Genomic DNA, 14,799 nt, shown 5'->3' on the forward strand with positions numbered 1-14,799 from the left:
TCTCCAAAAGACTTTATGACTTATGAGATAACCAGAGCGCAGCGCGTTGAACCTTCCTCTTTAGAATGAGCCCTCATACAGCCCAAACTTTGCTCAAATAAGGACAAAAACCGACAGCGCGCAGACCCAGGTTTCGGACCCAAAATCTAGTAAGATCCTAGTTATTTGCTAGATATTTGCTATTTACTAGGATCTTACTAGATTTTGGGTCCGAAACCTGGGTCTGCGCGCTGTCGGTTTTTGTCCTTATTTGAGCAAAGTTTGGGCTGTGTGAGGGCTCATTCTAAAGAGGAAGGTTCAACGCGCTGCGCTCTGGTTATCTCATAAGTCATAAAGTCTTTTGGAGACAGAAAAATGCATTGAAATCTGCTGGTTATTTTCCTAGACTTTTTCTCTACTTTGGGCCCTCATATTATTAGTTATAAACATAATCTCGTTAACCTCGTAACCAGAGCGCAGTGTGTTTAAGGGGGTAGTCTACCCTCGATTTGTAACTAGAAAGGAACTAGAATCTTACTAGAAAAATGGCTCGAAACATGGGTTTGCGCGCTGTCGGTTTTCGTCCTTATTTGAGCAAAGTTTGGGCTGAGTGAGGGCTTATTCTAAAGAGGAAGGTTAAACACACTGCGCCCTGGTTACGAGGTTAACGAGATTATGTTTATAACTAATAATATGAGGGCCGAAAGTAGAGAAAAAGTCTAGGAAAATAACCAGCAGATTTCAATGCATTTTTCTGTCTCCAAAAGACTTTATGACTTATGAGATAACCAGAGCGCAGCGCGTTGAACCTTCCTCTTTAGAATGAGCCCTCACCCAGCCCAAACTTTGCTCAAATAAGGACAAAAACCGACAGCGCGCAGACCCAGGTTTCGGACCCAAAATCTAGTAAGATCCTAGTAAATAGCAAATATCTAGCAAATAACTAGGATCTTACTAGATTTTGGGACCGAAACCTGGGTCTGCGCGCTGTCGGTTTTTGTCCTTATTTGAGCAAAGTTTGGGCTGGGTGAGGGCTCATTCTATAGAGGAAGGTTCAACGCGCTGCGCTCTGGTTATCTCATAAGTCATAAAGTCTTTTGGAGACAGAAAAATGCATTGAAATCTGCTGGTTATTTTCCTAGACTTTTTCTCTACTTTCGGCCCTCATATTATTAGTTATAAACATAATCTCGTTAACCTCGTAACCAGAGCGCAGTGTGTTTAAGGGGGTAGTCTACCCTCGATTTGTAACTAGAAAGGAACTAGAATCTTACTAGAAAAATGGCTCGAAACATGGGTTTGCGCGCTGTCGGTTTTCGTCCTTATTTGAGCAAAGTTTGGGCTGAGTGAGGGCTTATTCTAAAGAGGAAGGTTAAACACACTGCGCTCTGGTTACGAGGTTAACGAGATTATGTTTATAACTAATAATATGAGGGCCGAAAGTAGAGAAAAAGTCTAGGAAAATAACCAGCAGATTTCAATGCATTTTTCTGTCTCCAAAAGACTTTATGACTTATGAGATAACCAGAGCGCAGCGCGTTGAACCTTCCTCTTTAGAATGAGCCCTCACCCAGCCCAAACTTTGCTCAAATAAGGACAAAAACCGACAGCGCGCAGACCCAGGTTTCGGACCCAAAATCTAGTAAGATCCTAGTAAATAGCAAATATCTAGCAAATAACTAGGATCTTACTAGATTTTGGGTCCGAAACCTGGGTCTGCGCGCTGTCGGTTTTTGTCCTTATTTGAGCAAAGTTTGGGCTGGGTGAGGGCTCATTCTATAGAGGAAGGTTCAACGCGCTGCGCTCTGGTTATCTCATAAGTCATAAAGTCTTTTGGAGACAGAAAAATGCATTGAAATCTGCTGGTTATTTTCCTAGACTTTTTCTCTACTTTCGGCCCTCATATTATTAGTTATAAACATAATCTCGTTAACCTCGTAACCAGAGCGCAGTGTGTTTAACCTTCCTCTTTAGAATAAGCCCTCACTCAGCCCAAACTTTGCTCAAATAAGGACGAAAACCGACAGCGCGCAAACCCATGTTTCGAGCCATTTTTCTAGTAAGATTCTAGTTCCTTTCTAGTTACAAATCGAGGGTAGACTACCGCCTTAACCTTCCTCTTTAGAATAAGCCCTCACTCAGCCCAAACTTTGCTCAAATAAGGACGAAAACCGACAGCGCGCAAACCCATGTTTCGAGCCATTTTTCTAGTAAGATTCTAGTTCCTTTCTAGTTACAAATCGAGGGTAGACTAGCCCCTTAATATTTGTTTCGCTCATACTTTTTTTAGGGAGTTATCCGTATATATCTTTTAATTTATAATATTATATAATTTATAACATCTTACACAATAACCTGTAAAACTAACATCACTGAAAAATTCTGATACTATAGACATATTATGGGGGTAGTATACCCTCGATTTGTAACTAGAAAGGAACTAGAATCTTACTAGAAAAATGGCTCGAAACATGGGTTTGCGCGCTGTCGGTTTTCGTCCTTATTTCAGAAAATTTTGGGCTGAGTGAGGGCTTATTCTAAAGAGGAAGGTTAAACACACTGCGCCCTGGTTACGAGGTTAACGAGATTATGTTTATAACTAATAATATGAGGGCCCAAAGTAGAGAAAAAATCTAGGAAAAAAAACCAGCACATTTCAATGCATTTTTCTGTCTCCAAAAGACTTTATGACTTTATGACTTATGAGATAACCAGAGCGCAGCGCGTTGAACCTTCCTCTTTAGAATGAGCCCTCACACAGCCCAAACTTTGCTCAAATAAGGACAAAAACCGACAGCGCGCAGACCCACTTTTTCGGACCCAAAATCTAGTAAGATCCTAGTAAATAGCAAATAACTAGAATCTTACCAGATTTTCGATCGAAAAAGTGGGTCTGCGCGCTGTCGGTTTTTGTCCTTATTTGAGCAAAGTTTGGGCTGTGTGAGGGCTCATTCTAAAGAGGAAGGTTCAACGCGCTGCGCCCTGGTTACGAGGTTAACGAGATTATGTTTATAACTAATAATATGAGGGCCCAAAGTAGAGAAAAAATCTAGGAAAAAAAACCAGCACATTTCAATGCATTTTTCTGTCTCCGAAAGACTTTATGACTTATGAGATGACCAGGGCGCAGCGCGTTGAACCTTCCTCTTTAGAATGAGCCCTCACACAGCCCAAACTTTGCTCAAATAAGGACAAAAACCGACAGCGCGCAGACCCACTTTTTCGATCGAAAATCTGGTAAGATTCTAGTTATTTGCTAGATATTTGGTATTTACTAGGATCTTACTAGATTTTGGGTCCGAAAAAGTGGGTCTGCGCGCTGTCGGTTTTTGTTCTTATTTGAGCAAAGTTTGGGCTGTGTGAGGGCTCATTCTAAAGAGGAAGGTTCAACGCGCTGCGCCCTGGTCATCTCATAAGTCATAAAGTCTTTCGGAGACAGAAAAATGCATTGAAATGTGCTGGTTTTTTTTCCTAGATTTTTTCTCTACTTTGGACACTAATATTATTAGTTATAAACATAATCTCGTTAACCTCGTAACCAGAGCGCAGTGTGTTTAACCTTCCTCTTTAGAATAAGCCCTCACTCAGCCCAAAATTTTCTGAAATAAGGACGAAAACCGACAGCGCGCAAACCCATCCCTGATAGCACAATTGACTCCACGGGGAGTGACGAAAACGCGCATAGGTTGACTCCACTTGGAACAACCTGGAACCGTCTGGATGCAGCCCACGTGAAATGCAGCTTCTGCAGTCTAGCTGGAACGCCACTCTATCCTGGATTCCGCTTCCCCGCAAGATGGCAGCACGGTCGCACTGATTAATGCGGCGAATGCCGTTATACAGGGCAGCGCCGTCGGTAAGGGCAGATCGCACTAATGTGGCAGATGTCGATAAAGTAGATTTCTATTGTACAAATATGTAGCAGTTTCCCTTTTTACCGACAATACTGATTTTTGAATGAATATTCAGTCACATGCAAGGAGAGAAAACGAAAAAAAAAATAATCTGTGCAAAATAAAAATTCTCTGCATCGATTGCAAGAGATGGAAGCTAAGATTAAAATGTCACCATGCAAAAAAAGACAAAGTGTCGTATAAGGGAAAAGAAAATTTACTTTTTCTTATTTTTTAATACACCGCAGGGAGTTGGTAAAGACACATGGACAATGACACAAGGAATATATATATATATATATATATATATATATAATAAATATTATAATTTTTTATTATTACTATGCTTTATTATTGGACGAACACCTAAATATCTCTTCAGGTTATTGTGATGCAAAAAATATTTGTTACGTAACGTGCACGGTGTGCCAGATATTTGGTCCATTGACACCATGCGCATTACGTAACAAATATTTTTTGCATCACAATAACCTGAAGAGATATTTAGGTGTTCGTATTTAAACGGAACACCCTGTATATTGTGATTATTACACGTTGTTGCCTCTGCTTCCCGAAACTTGTGGCCCGTAGCACGTTCTGGCATAGGTGGGATACCTAAAAAATACAAAGAAAATCAGTAATGTACAATATATGCATGTGTGTTGAATGGCATAATTAGATATACGTACCACGCGAAAAATTAGAGGTCTTCCTCTTCACCGGTTGCCGCAGCTTCCTTCTACTCCTTCCCTGGATAGCACATTATATTTATCCTCTGTTCTGTAAATTAGATTTTCAATTACACAGTGAGTAAAGGTGAGTATTTAATCTTCTTCGCTTATTGCTCATCTCAACGAATTTTCTAATTTCTGGTGCTACAATTACAAAAGGTCTTCTGACGTTTTTCATCAACTAATATACCTAACTGATTCAAATATTGCAATGATATTTATAAAAAATCGATTAAGTTGAACTACAAACAAAAGAATGTACTACCAGAAATAAAAAAATTCGATGATGAGAAGCAAGTGAAGAAGATTAAATACTTGCCTTACTGAATTGGTTTAAGCCATCATTTTGCCGATTTAGAATATTGCTAAGCTAAGTGATAAATGATAATAATGATAATGAAAAGAGAGTGATAAAGTGATAAAGAAACAAACAATTTACTATTTTGGACTCTACATTGAAGTGAACATACTCGCCCCGTAGCACCTCATACGTGATGGCAAATGGCACTGTCGCGTGGTGTGCCGACAAGCGTTCTCACGCTTTTTCACGCGAAGATTTTGGGAGACATTTGAGCAAAATGAAACCGATTAACCAATATAAATATGTACAAATACCTTCCGTTCTTCCTTCCTTCCACGTAGTGCACGTAATCCAAGTAATCCACGTAATCACATAATCCAAGCAAGTCAATCTAATAAATAGTCAAATAGTCAAATGCCGCAACGCAGACCGCACTCGCGAGTGTAACGTGTAACCACAGAGCGAAGCTATGTAAATATATCTGTGATTGTGTCAAGAAAAACGCTGCATGTCACAATTTCAAAAAATTTCAGTTTATGCATTTATTGAACTTTATAGTGTAGGATTAGGTATTTACCAGAAAAAACGTCACGAAAATCAATTCAAAAGGCTCGAAAAAATAATACAATTTATAACCAATGTCCTTGTCAAAGCATTAGTGATCAAAACTTTAAACGACAATATCTCGAAAGTGAAAGTACAATGTGACATGCGGCGGCGTCCTCCTGACAACCACAGATATTACGACCGAGCTAAGCGAACGAGAACTTGAGAACTGTTGAGAGTTGAGAGAATAACTGAAAACTGCTGAAAACTGAACGGCAGTTTCCCCTTCCCTGACGTATCGTCGTATCCGTGAGCGGTGTCGACCGCGCTTGCCCGTGTTGGTGCATGTTCGATTGCACGCGCGCTACACACAAACGTACCTCTACCATGTCCGTGTGACTACCTGCTCGACCGAACGCGTCGGCGACGCGTTCCTTCGATTTTCACCAATTTTCACGTTGCCGAAGTTTCGGAAGCATGAGGCGAAAAGTCGGAATCTGGAGACGGCGCGCATTTGAATCTCGGGCACAGCACGCGGCGCGACGCACATTTTGCTATAACTTTTGATCTAAAAGAGATATCGAAGAGAAATTAGGCATAATTTTTTTTGAAAAATCGGTTTTAACGATGTAAAAAGAAATATATTTTGTATTTTTTAAATAATGGTTTCGTTGATTCTTAAGGTATAGCCGGAAAAGATGGTCAGAAGTATCCAACCAAAGTTTTTAGTCACGTCATGTTCAACAGAAAATTATGAAAAAATTCATGAATATTCTACCGAATAGCATACACTACTGAGATTTTTTTCAAAATTTTTGGTTGCAAAATCGATTTTTAAACAAATCGGAAAACATAAAATTGCCGATTTTATGTATATACATACATCAAAGTCTTCAGTTGACCACATTTATATTGTTACGTTAGTTGTGTCTCATCCTGATTATTAATGTGTATTTTTTCAGATTTTTCGGATTACGGAAACATGTTTTAAAAAATTGAAAACCTCCAAAAATTCCAAGAAAATGCATGTTTTGTATTGAAGTGTTAGAGACTCCAGTTTTATAAGAATTCAGTACTTGGATATTATTGAAGCAACCGTTCTTAATTTTTTAATAATTTTTTAGAGGTTGGGTAGCCGTTAACAAAACAAGTACATATATACGGCTGGGAATCTTCTGGCCCCGAATCGAATCCCGCATCTATAATCGTTTTGTTCGGTAAATACTTATTGCTTCGAGTTTTAATGAAAAGTTTAACCAAAAACATTTTTTAATTGTCTACATTTATTTTCAACTTAAAGAATTGATGCAGTTCGCGCTGTCGACTTTCGCTGTCCACTTTCTGTAATTGAAAAAAAAGAAACATGTAACGCGACGAGGAACGAGACAACCCCAGGGGTGCCAATCCGCCTCGGCACTACCCTGAGATTAAGAAAAGAATCGCGCCGCGACCGAATGTTCTAGAAGGCCGCATGTTCGAGAAACTTCTAAAATCCCTAACAACGCCCAAACAAGGGTTAGCAACGACTAGTATAAATACCGGTAGACGATCGCGGAGAAATCACTTTTGCTGCGCCTGTGGGAGAGGACGAGGTAAGACCACGGCCGCCCATAGGTTAGGGAGAGTACGAAGCAATGCTATCGGACGCCCGGCAGCTCAGGAGAGGACAGGGGTTGCACCTGGACGCCTCTCTGGATAAATGGGAGAGGACGGCCATGAAGGCCGGCCGCCCGCCGAGAGGAAAGAACAGGGTAGCTTCCTGGCCGCCTGAAAGTAGGTTCACCAGGTTACTCTGTACGTCTTGGAGAGGACGGCCATGAAGGCCGGCCGCCGAGCTTACAGAGGACACCTGGTGAAACCGAGTCGTCGTCGTTTTTCCCAATAGGAGAGTACGGTTGAGATAAACCGGACGCCTGATGGGAAAACCTTTTATTAGTAAAATTATTTTAATCTTTCGTTGCTAACCTTCTTCAAAGGTTTATTGTAAATTCTACGAAAACTTTCGATGTATGAAACTAATTGGAAAATATATTCTTTGTTCAGAGAGAAATCCCAATTCCTATTCCTTGCGATACGAGAGAGAGAACCTGTTCCTACTAGTATGTCGGATCCTACAAACACAATTTAAGTTATGATTGCGAAGTGCAGAATGGTTTCGAGGTATTCGAAAATACCGCTACAGGTGGTCCCCTGTGTATCTATATCTTCGAGTAACTAATTACAAATTTTGTATCTATTATTCGTGATCCGAAATTTGTATCTAGGAGAAAAATTAAGGGCAGATTCGGAATCAGCGCAAAAAACTCTATAAGAATCATCCAACAGTAATTGTTGAAGAAATTTGGTGTCGCGGAGACTGTAAATCAAATGGGAAACTTTCTTCCAGCAGATCTATTAATGGGTCTATTAACTTTTTCCCGTGTAACATTTTGTTTATTTTCTCGTTTCTTTGTTATAATAAATGGAAGCTTATGTTAATTTGTTGTTCTTCATTCTTTAATAAGCCCCTTTTAATTTCCCATCAGTTTCAACTCCATAAAGTAATAGTTTTCTGTAAAATCCGTATCAATGCCTCCGGATCGGAAACTTTCTGCCAGGGGTTGTATTAATTCGAGTAACTGTAACTTTTTTAATGTTGGACTATATGGATTTGGACTTTTCGTGAGAAGTTGGAGAAATTAGTTTACTGCACGATGTGAAAAGATATGTAGTGGACATGGCGCGTTGGAAAGAGGGACTTTCCGGACGCGAAAATTTCATCCTTCTCAAGTGCGCGCTGTGGACGGTTGCGTTGAGGGTTCGGTCGTAAAAGTGACGATTACCAGAACCCTGACTCAACCGTTGCAATGTCCTTGGCAGCGACGACTTTGAATTGTTTTGGGGAAGGAAACTTTCTCCTTACTCTTGAGGAACGGAGAATTCCTCCCCTTATTTTAACGGTCTTTCTCACGTTGCTAATCCTCCCACCAAAAAGGATTTTTACCAGTGGAAAAAAAGCTTGTGGCACTCGTTGAGAACGCATCGCTCTAGAGTTGCCCGCGCTACGTTAATTTATATCTCTGTACTTTGTTAGTACTCGATAGTCATTAACGTTTATAATCTAGTTTTCTCGTTATTGTTATTATTATTACATCTTGTTTTGTTTTGTTATTGTTACGTGTTATTATTTTAATAAATATCTATATCGTTGTCTGTTAACCACGCGAAACATCATAGACACTGAATTACCCGTCACCTTAAAGATATTTTTCCAGAAATTGCAGTTGGCCGGAATTGTAGAGAAAATAGGTACTAAATGTTGCACTTCACAACTTTTTTATGTGGGGCCTATATTGAAAATTTAAAAGATAGTTATAATAATTAACCATTTGCAGCTGTTTTAATTTCGGAGCTGTTTTAACTCGAAAATGAAACATCTCGTTCTAGGTAGAATAATTTCGTTCTATACGATTCTTTTCATTTGATGGATATGAAATTGATTGTAATACCTCATACAATAATTAAAGGTTTAGTAATTGATTAGCTACCAACATGTTTAACAATGTAAACAATATTTTGCATAATGGGACAGCAATTTTTAGTGGTGATTTCGAGTCACCACTGGAGTGCTAAGGGTTAAAGATGGTAGAAATTGCAGGATATTACAACAATGACAAATATTATAAAGCAGATACGCTAACGTTACCGTTATCGCGTCAGAAGGAATAGCTGCAAGCTGCAAGTACAATTGTATAGAGTATAGAATTTCGGGGAAAACTGGGAAGAGAGGGAGGGTTGCCGGAGGATTAATTATGGCGTGGAAGAACCGACGCGACGGTGCCCGTAAGGATAATCACGGTCGCCTAGAGTGGCCGGACTATGGCAGGGTAAGACGTGGTTTCCCTCGGGTCTCAATTATCCATCGGGCCTTAATTTGTCCGGGCTGTTTGTCTCTCGATCAAGCCGGTTCGTCGAGGTCCTGGTACTGTACTTTGGAAATGAAATGGATGATTATGTGAAAATTTGCTTGTCAAATGAACATTCTGGGAAAAGGTTCAGGTAATTTCGTGCAGAAAATCCAGAGTTGTTTTGGTAACTACCCAGGACTTATTGGCCCTCGCGACGGTCAAAGTAATTGCCCAGTTTTATCGACGTTTTATTACTTCGTCGCGTACCCTGGTATAAAGCAGCGAAAGCAATTTAGATATCGTGAAACGGTTCGAATTTCTTTTCTTGCTGTTCTTGGAAATTCTGAAATTGTCAACTTAGTGGTCGGCACGGATGAGACTTTTCAGGCCGCCTCCTTTCACCGGCCGCACGTCTCGTTCTCCGTAACGGCCTTTATCCTCGAGGCAGCTCAGGCCCGTATCTATCCCAGACCGTGCGAACTGCGTACAAAATTTCTGTTTATGAAACATTAGAAATTCCATTTCTTTATACACATATTTTTAGCCTGTCTTTCTTAACATGTATGAATTAAATGAAACGAGGCTTCATTAACTGATCTATTTTTATTGAATGGAGTAGAATTACACTGTCCAACAAATTTCAACTCTTTTTATGTTCCCCAATTACTGTAGGGTCCTTCTTATAGAGTTTTTCGCGCTGATTCCGAATCTGTTTTCAATTTTTTTCCTATACGCACAGTTTTTCAGGAACAAGGCTTTGAAAAAAAAACATATTTTTCAACTTCAAACAAATATTGTGATGTTATTATAAAAGATATTGAATTGTTCTTTCTGGCAAAAGATTCTGTAGACTTTCCCGAATACAGTGATATCCAACATTAATACATTATGATTGATTAAACATGTTTAAACAATGATTAAATACGGAGAGATTTCGTCGCGTCGGCGCACAGTGGAAAATTTGGCCCAGACTCGATTCAAGAACTTTCGATAGAAATGAGGTAGAGCGATGAAATTTTTTTAAAATGAAAGCTGAAACTTTGCAGAATATGGGAAAAATAGGGAAGTTATGGTACGAACGTTTTTTAACCGAGAAAATTCGTTAAACATGTAGAATTTAAAGAAATCGATTTTGCAATATCCTGAGGTCGTAGACAAATTTTGAGACCAGATTTGAAATCGGCGTGAAAAAATCTACGGGAAATGATATATAGCAAAAATTTTAAAAAAATTTTCCGCGCGTGGTATTGGAAAAACCACAATTTTCTCGAAATTGTGCAAGTTTAACGAATTTTCTCAACGTTAAAAAACGTTCTTACCATAATCTCCCTATTTTTCCCATATTCTGTAATGTTTCAGCTTTAATTTTTAAAAAATTTCATCGCTCTACCTTATTTCTATCAAAAGTTCTTCGATTTTGTCTCCGATTTGGACGAAAGGTCACACTGTGCGCCGTCTCCAGACTCTGACTTTTCGCCTCATGCTTTCGAAACTTCGGTAACGTGAAAACTCAGCCCGTCTGAGTGCCTGTTCAATTGCTTGCGCGCTACACACAAGCGTACCTCTACTCTGTCTGTGTGAACTACCTGCTCGACTGATCGACGCCGACGCGTTCCTTCGATTTTCACGTTGCCGAAGTTTCGGAAGCATGAGGCGAAAAGTCGGAATCTGGAGGCGGCGCGCATTTGAATCCCGGCACAGCGAGCGACGCGGCGATAACAGAACATACGGACAATAGGACGTCCTTATATTAGGGTATGTATTCGGATAATGGGGGTACGGATACGGGAGTCTCTACTGTATTCAAAGAACAAGTAGACATAATTGAAATCGTAATTCTAATTGCAATATTTTGTAGGACTCAATATAAATAGTACCGTATACTCATCTTTTTTTATCGATGAATATGATCACTAACTAAAATAAATTCCTAATAAGAAAAAAAAATGTTAACAACCCATTAAAAAGTGTTAAAAACGCGACTGAACATGTTGGTGAAAGTCCCATTTGGGGGTGAACGGAACTTTAAAGCTAGTGCTTGAAGCGGACTCTGGGATTCGGCAAGACCGCAGATGTGGCAACCAAACCTTGGGGTTTTCCAGCCATCTGGAAACTATCGAAACGGTGTAGCTTCGAATAATTTTCTGCCAGGGCGGCGAAAACTTCGGTCGCCGTGGCCAAGTGGTGCAATAAACACGGCCAGGTAACCCGACGCGCGTCGGCCAGCCAGACATATCGGCATGAAACCACTAACAAGTTAATTGCAGACCTTGTTTATTTTTCGTAATTGTTTCATGTAAATGACGCTAGCTGCTTCGTGTGGCGTTCTTCCGATTAAAAAAAGACTAATCTCAAGATAGAATTTGGACTGTGGATAGTGGATTTATTCAAAGTCTTCGAATAACGGCACAATCAATTTTCTACCGAAACCGAAATAATACCGATATTCTTTCGGTTTTTCCAATGCTTAGGTTGTTCCAAATGAAAAAGGAACTACAGGCCACTTAATGTTCCGTCGTAAAACCCTCCGCGCGAAGGAACAAGCGCGAGTCCGAATTCACAGGCGAGGCCGTCATAAAACATTCAGCTAAAGACCTTCCAGATGTACCTCCCAACAAAGTGATTTTTAGCCAGCCGAAAGAAGCACAGCCGATGTAGCCAGATGTATTTGGACCTTTTATACCGTTAAAGTACTAAACTTTATACCGTAGCTACCTGCAACCGAACATACTCCTTGGTTTCAAATTCTTGCTTTAGTTTATTAAAAGGAAGTAGACTCGTTTTCAGGATTGCAAGGGTGCGGGATTCGCCTCTTATTCTCATCTCTCGATAATAATACAAACACGGGGTTTTTCACTAGTCAAAAACGCTAGATAAAAGATCGATCTAGGACACTATCTGCCTCAAAAGTTCTATTTTTTCGTTTACGAGGCGTAATTGGCATTATTCGGCAGCATGTAGCTATGAAAATAGCTTGTATGCTTCCGAATAATGCAAATTACGGTGACGACTAATGCAAATTTCGCCTCGTAAACGGAAAATAGGACTTTTGAGGCAGATAGTGTCCTAGATCGATCTTTTATCTAGCGTTTTTAACTAGTGAGAAACCCCGTGTTTGTATTATTATCGAGAGATGAGAAGAGGCGAATCCCGCACCCTTGCAATCCTGGAAAAAGGCTATACTGGAACTGCAATTACTCGAATTAATATTCGGACGTTCTAAAAAAGACGAGAACTCTTTTAATATTGTACTAAACGATTTGAACTTTTTTGGGGAGCTACAGCAATTAGTTTACTACAGGATGTGAAAAGAAATTTTTTCAAAAATTGCAATTGATCGGAATTGTATGAAAAAATACTAAGAGTTGCATTTTACAACTTTTTTATGTGGGCCCATATTGAAAAATTGAAAAATACGCTTTGTAGATCTGTGTCGACTAAACATATTTTGAAAATTTCGTCAAAATCGGTTGACGTTGCAATGAGCTACAAACGTTTAAAGATGGTAAAAATCGCAGATTTTCAGCCTACATCGAAGAATTCTTACATCTTTCAAGGCCTGTCGTTTTTTCCCGCATCAACCGATTTCGATGAAACTTTCACAGTGCACATTATTTCCGCAGGCCTACAAAACGTACTTTTTAAATTTTCAATATAGGCCCGCGCGAAAAAGTTGTAAAATGTAACTTTTAGTATTTTCTCTGCAATTCCGACCAAATGCATTTTTTGAAAAAATTTCTTTTCACATCCTGCAGTAAACTAATTGTTCCAGCTCCCCCAAAAAATTCAAATCGTATAGTACAATATTAAAAAAGTTATCATCTTCTTTAGATCGTCCGAATATTAATTCGCGTAACTGTACGTATTAGGGGATAATTAATGTATTACTGGTTTATTGATTTATGTGTAGGTTTACTCTTAATGTAACTGTAAAGAAAATTACGGCGAGGGGGGAAGAACGTAACATTCAATTTGTACATATAGTTTCCATCTCTCTTGCGATCAATGCAGACAATTTTTATTTTGCACAAAGATCCGCAGTCTAGGAAAAATAATATAGATATAATAGAAATAAATAAAATTTAATATTTTTTTATATCGGGTTTATTATTTCGTTTTCATTCAGAATCGGTATTTGGAATTGTCGGTAAAAAGGAAGACTGCTACATATTTGTACAATATGTAGAAATTCATTTCACCGACATTACCAACATTACTGACATAACCTCACCGACGGTGCTGCCCTGTATAACGGCATCCGCCGCTCCACGCAGACTCCACGAGCTGCCTTCCATTTGGACGGAAGAAGCTGCCCTCTAGATGCTGTGACGGCGGTGGACGGCGGACTTTGTTACATCTATGCGCATTTCTGGAAGCCCGCTGGCATGAACTCCACACTCTTTCTAGATGTACTCCAACCGTTGCTCCGAGCAGCCAATAAGCGGCGTCTGGAACCGTACTGCCCTCCAAATTCACTCCACGCTCTGGACTGTCCCTGGCAGTTCCAAACTGTGCTATCAGGGATGTTTCGAGCCATTTTTCTAGTAAGATTCTAGTTCCTTTCTAGTTACAAATCGAGTTGGATATATTTTATGTGTTGCAGAAATGATTTCTGACGCTACCTGTCATTATTGAAAAACTTGTAAGTAAATACACAAGGTGTATTATCTAATTTATTTTAGAAATCCTTAAGTGATTTAATGTTATTTATACAACATTAAAAGTAAATAATGCTTTCTTGTTTCACGTATTACTTACCATTTTACTAATTTTTGGTTTTGGAACGAGTCCTGTGTATTTGTAATATATTTTAAAATAATTATATTGTTATATCCAACTATACCCAACCAGCACACATCGTCTCATAGATGTCTGTTTCATGTCGTCGTCCCGTCTGAACGTCTATGTCCCAAAGATACGTCTTCTAGTCGTCAAAAAGATGTCTTTATGGAGACGTTGTTTTCACAGCAGAGGGTGAACGTCTTTCAGCTGTCTCATTTCAGTCGTAAAAGCAACGTCTCCATAAAGGATATCTTTTTGGCGACTGAGAGACATTTTCCGGAGACGTTGTTTTTCCTACGCCGCCGGTAAAGAGTGGGGTGGAGTAGGGGGATACAGCTTCTAAGGAAGAACTTTTTTCTGTACACTTTTTCGAAAAAAGAGCTCTGCATGCTAATCCGCAATAATACAGAGAGTATTTCAACGCAAAGAGCATTTGGAAAAAGTGTACAGAAAAAAAGTTCTTCCATAAAAACGTACACTTTTGTTGTTTACAAAGTTCCAAGAGCCAAATTGCAAAAAAGGGCTCTGTACGGGACCCCGCAATAATGCAGAGAATATTTCAACACAAAGAGCATAAAAAAATATTGCTTCTTCGCGACATGCGGCTTACCCGCGTGATCGAAAAAATTAAGCTGTTTCATATATTCTCTGTCAGTGCTTTCCTGCGAGAAACATATCTG

At 39.5% G+C, this 14,799-nt stretch overlaps 1 long non-coding RNA gene across 1 annotated transcript; it reads right to left on the reverse strand.

Moving 5' to 3' along the window:
- Window positions 1–4,172: 4,172 nt before the first annotated feature.
- LOC143219508 (uncharacterized) lies at window positions 4,173–5,794 on the reverse strand. The gene is made up of 3 exons (XR_013011366.1): window positions 5,219–5,794; window positions 4,562–4,652; window positions 4,173–4,487 (listed from the first exon to the last, which is right to left on the reverse strand). It is a non-coding gene; the product is annotated as an uncharacterized LOC143219508 (long non-coding RNA).
- Between the last annotated feature and the right edge of the window lie 9,005 nt (window positions 5,795–14,799).

Source organism: Lasioglossum baleicum, unplaced genomic scaffold (assembly GCF_051020765.1).
Source record: "Lasioglossum baleicum unplaced genomic scaffold, iyLasBale1 scaffold0034, whole genome shotgun sequence".
NCBI classification, from domain to species: Eukaryota; Metazoa; Arthropoda; class Insecta; order Hymenoptera; family Halictidae; genus Lasioglossum; species Lasioglossum baleicum.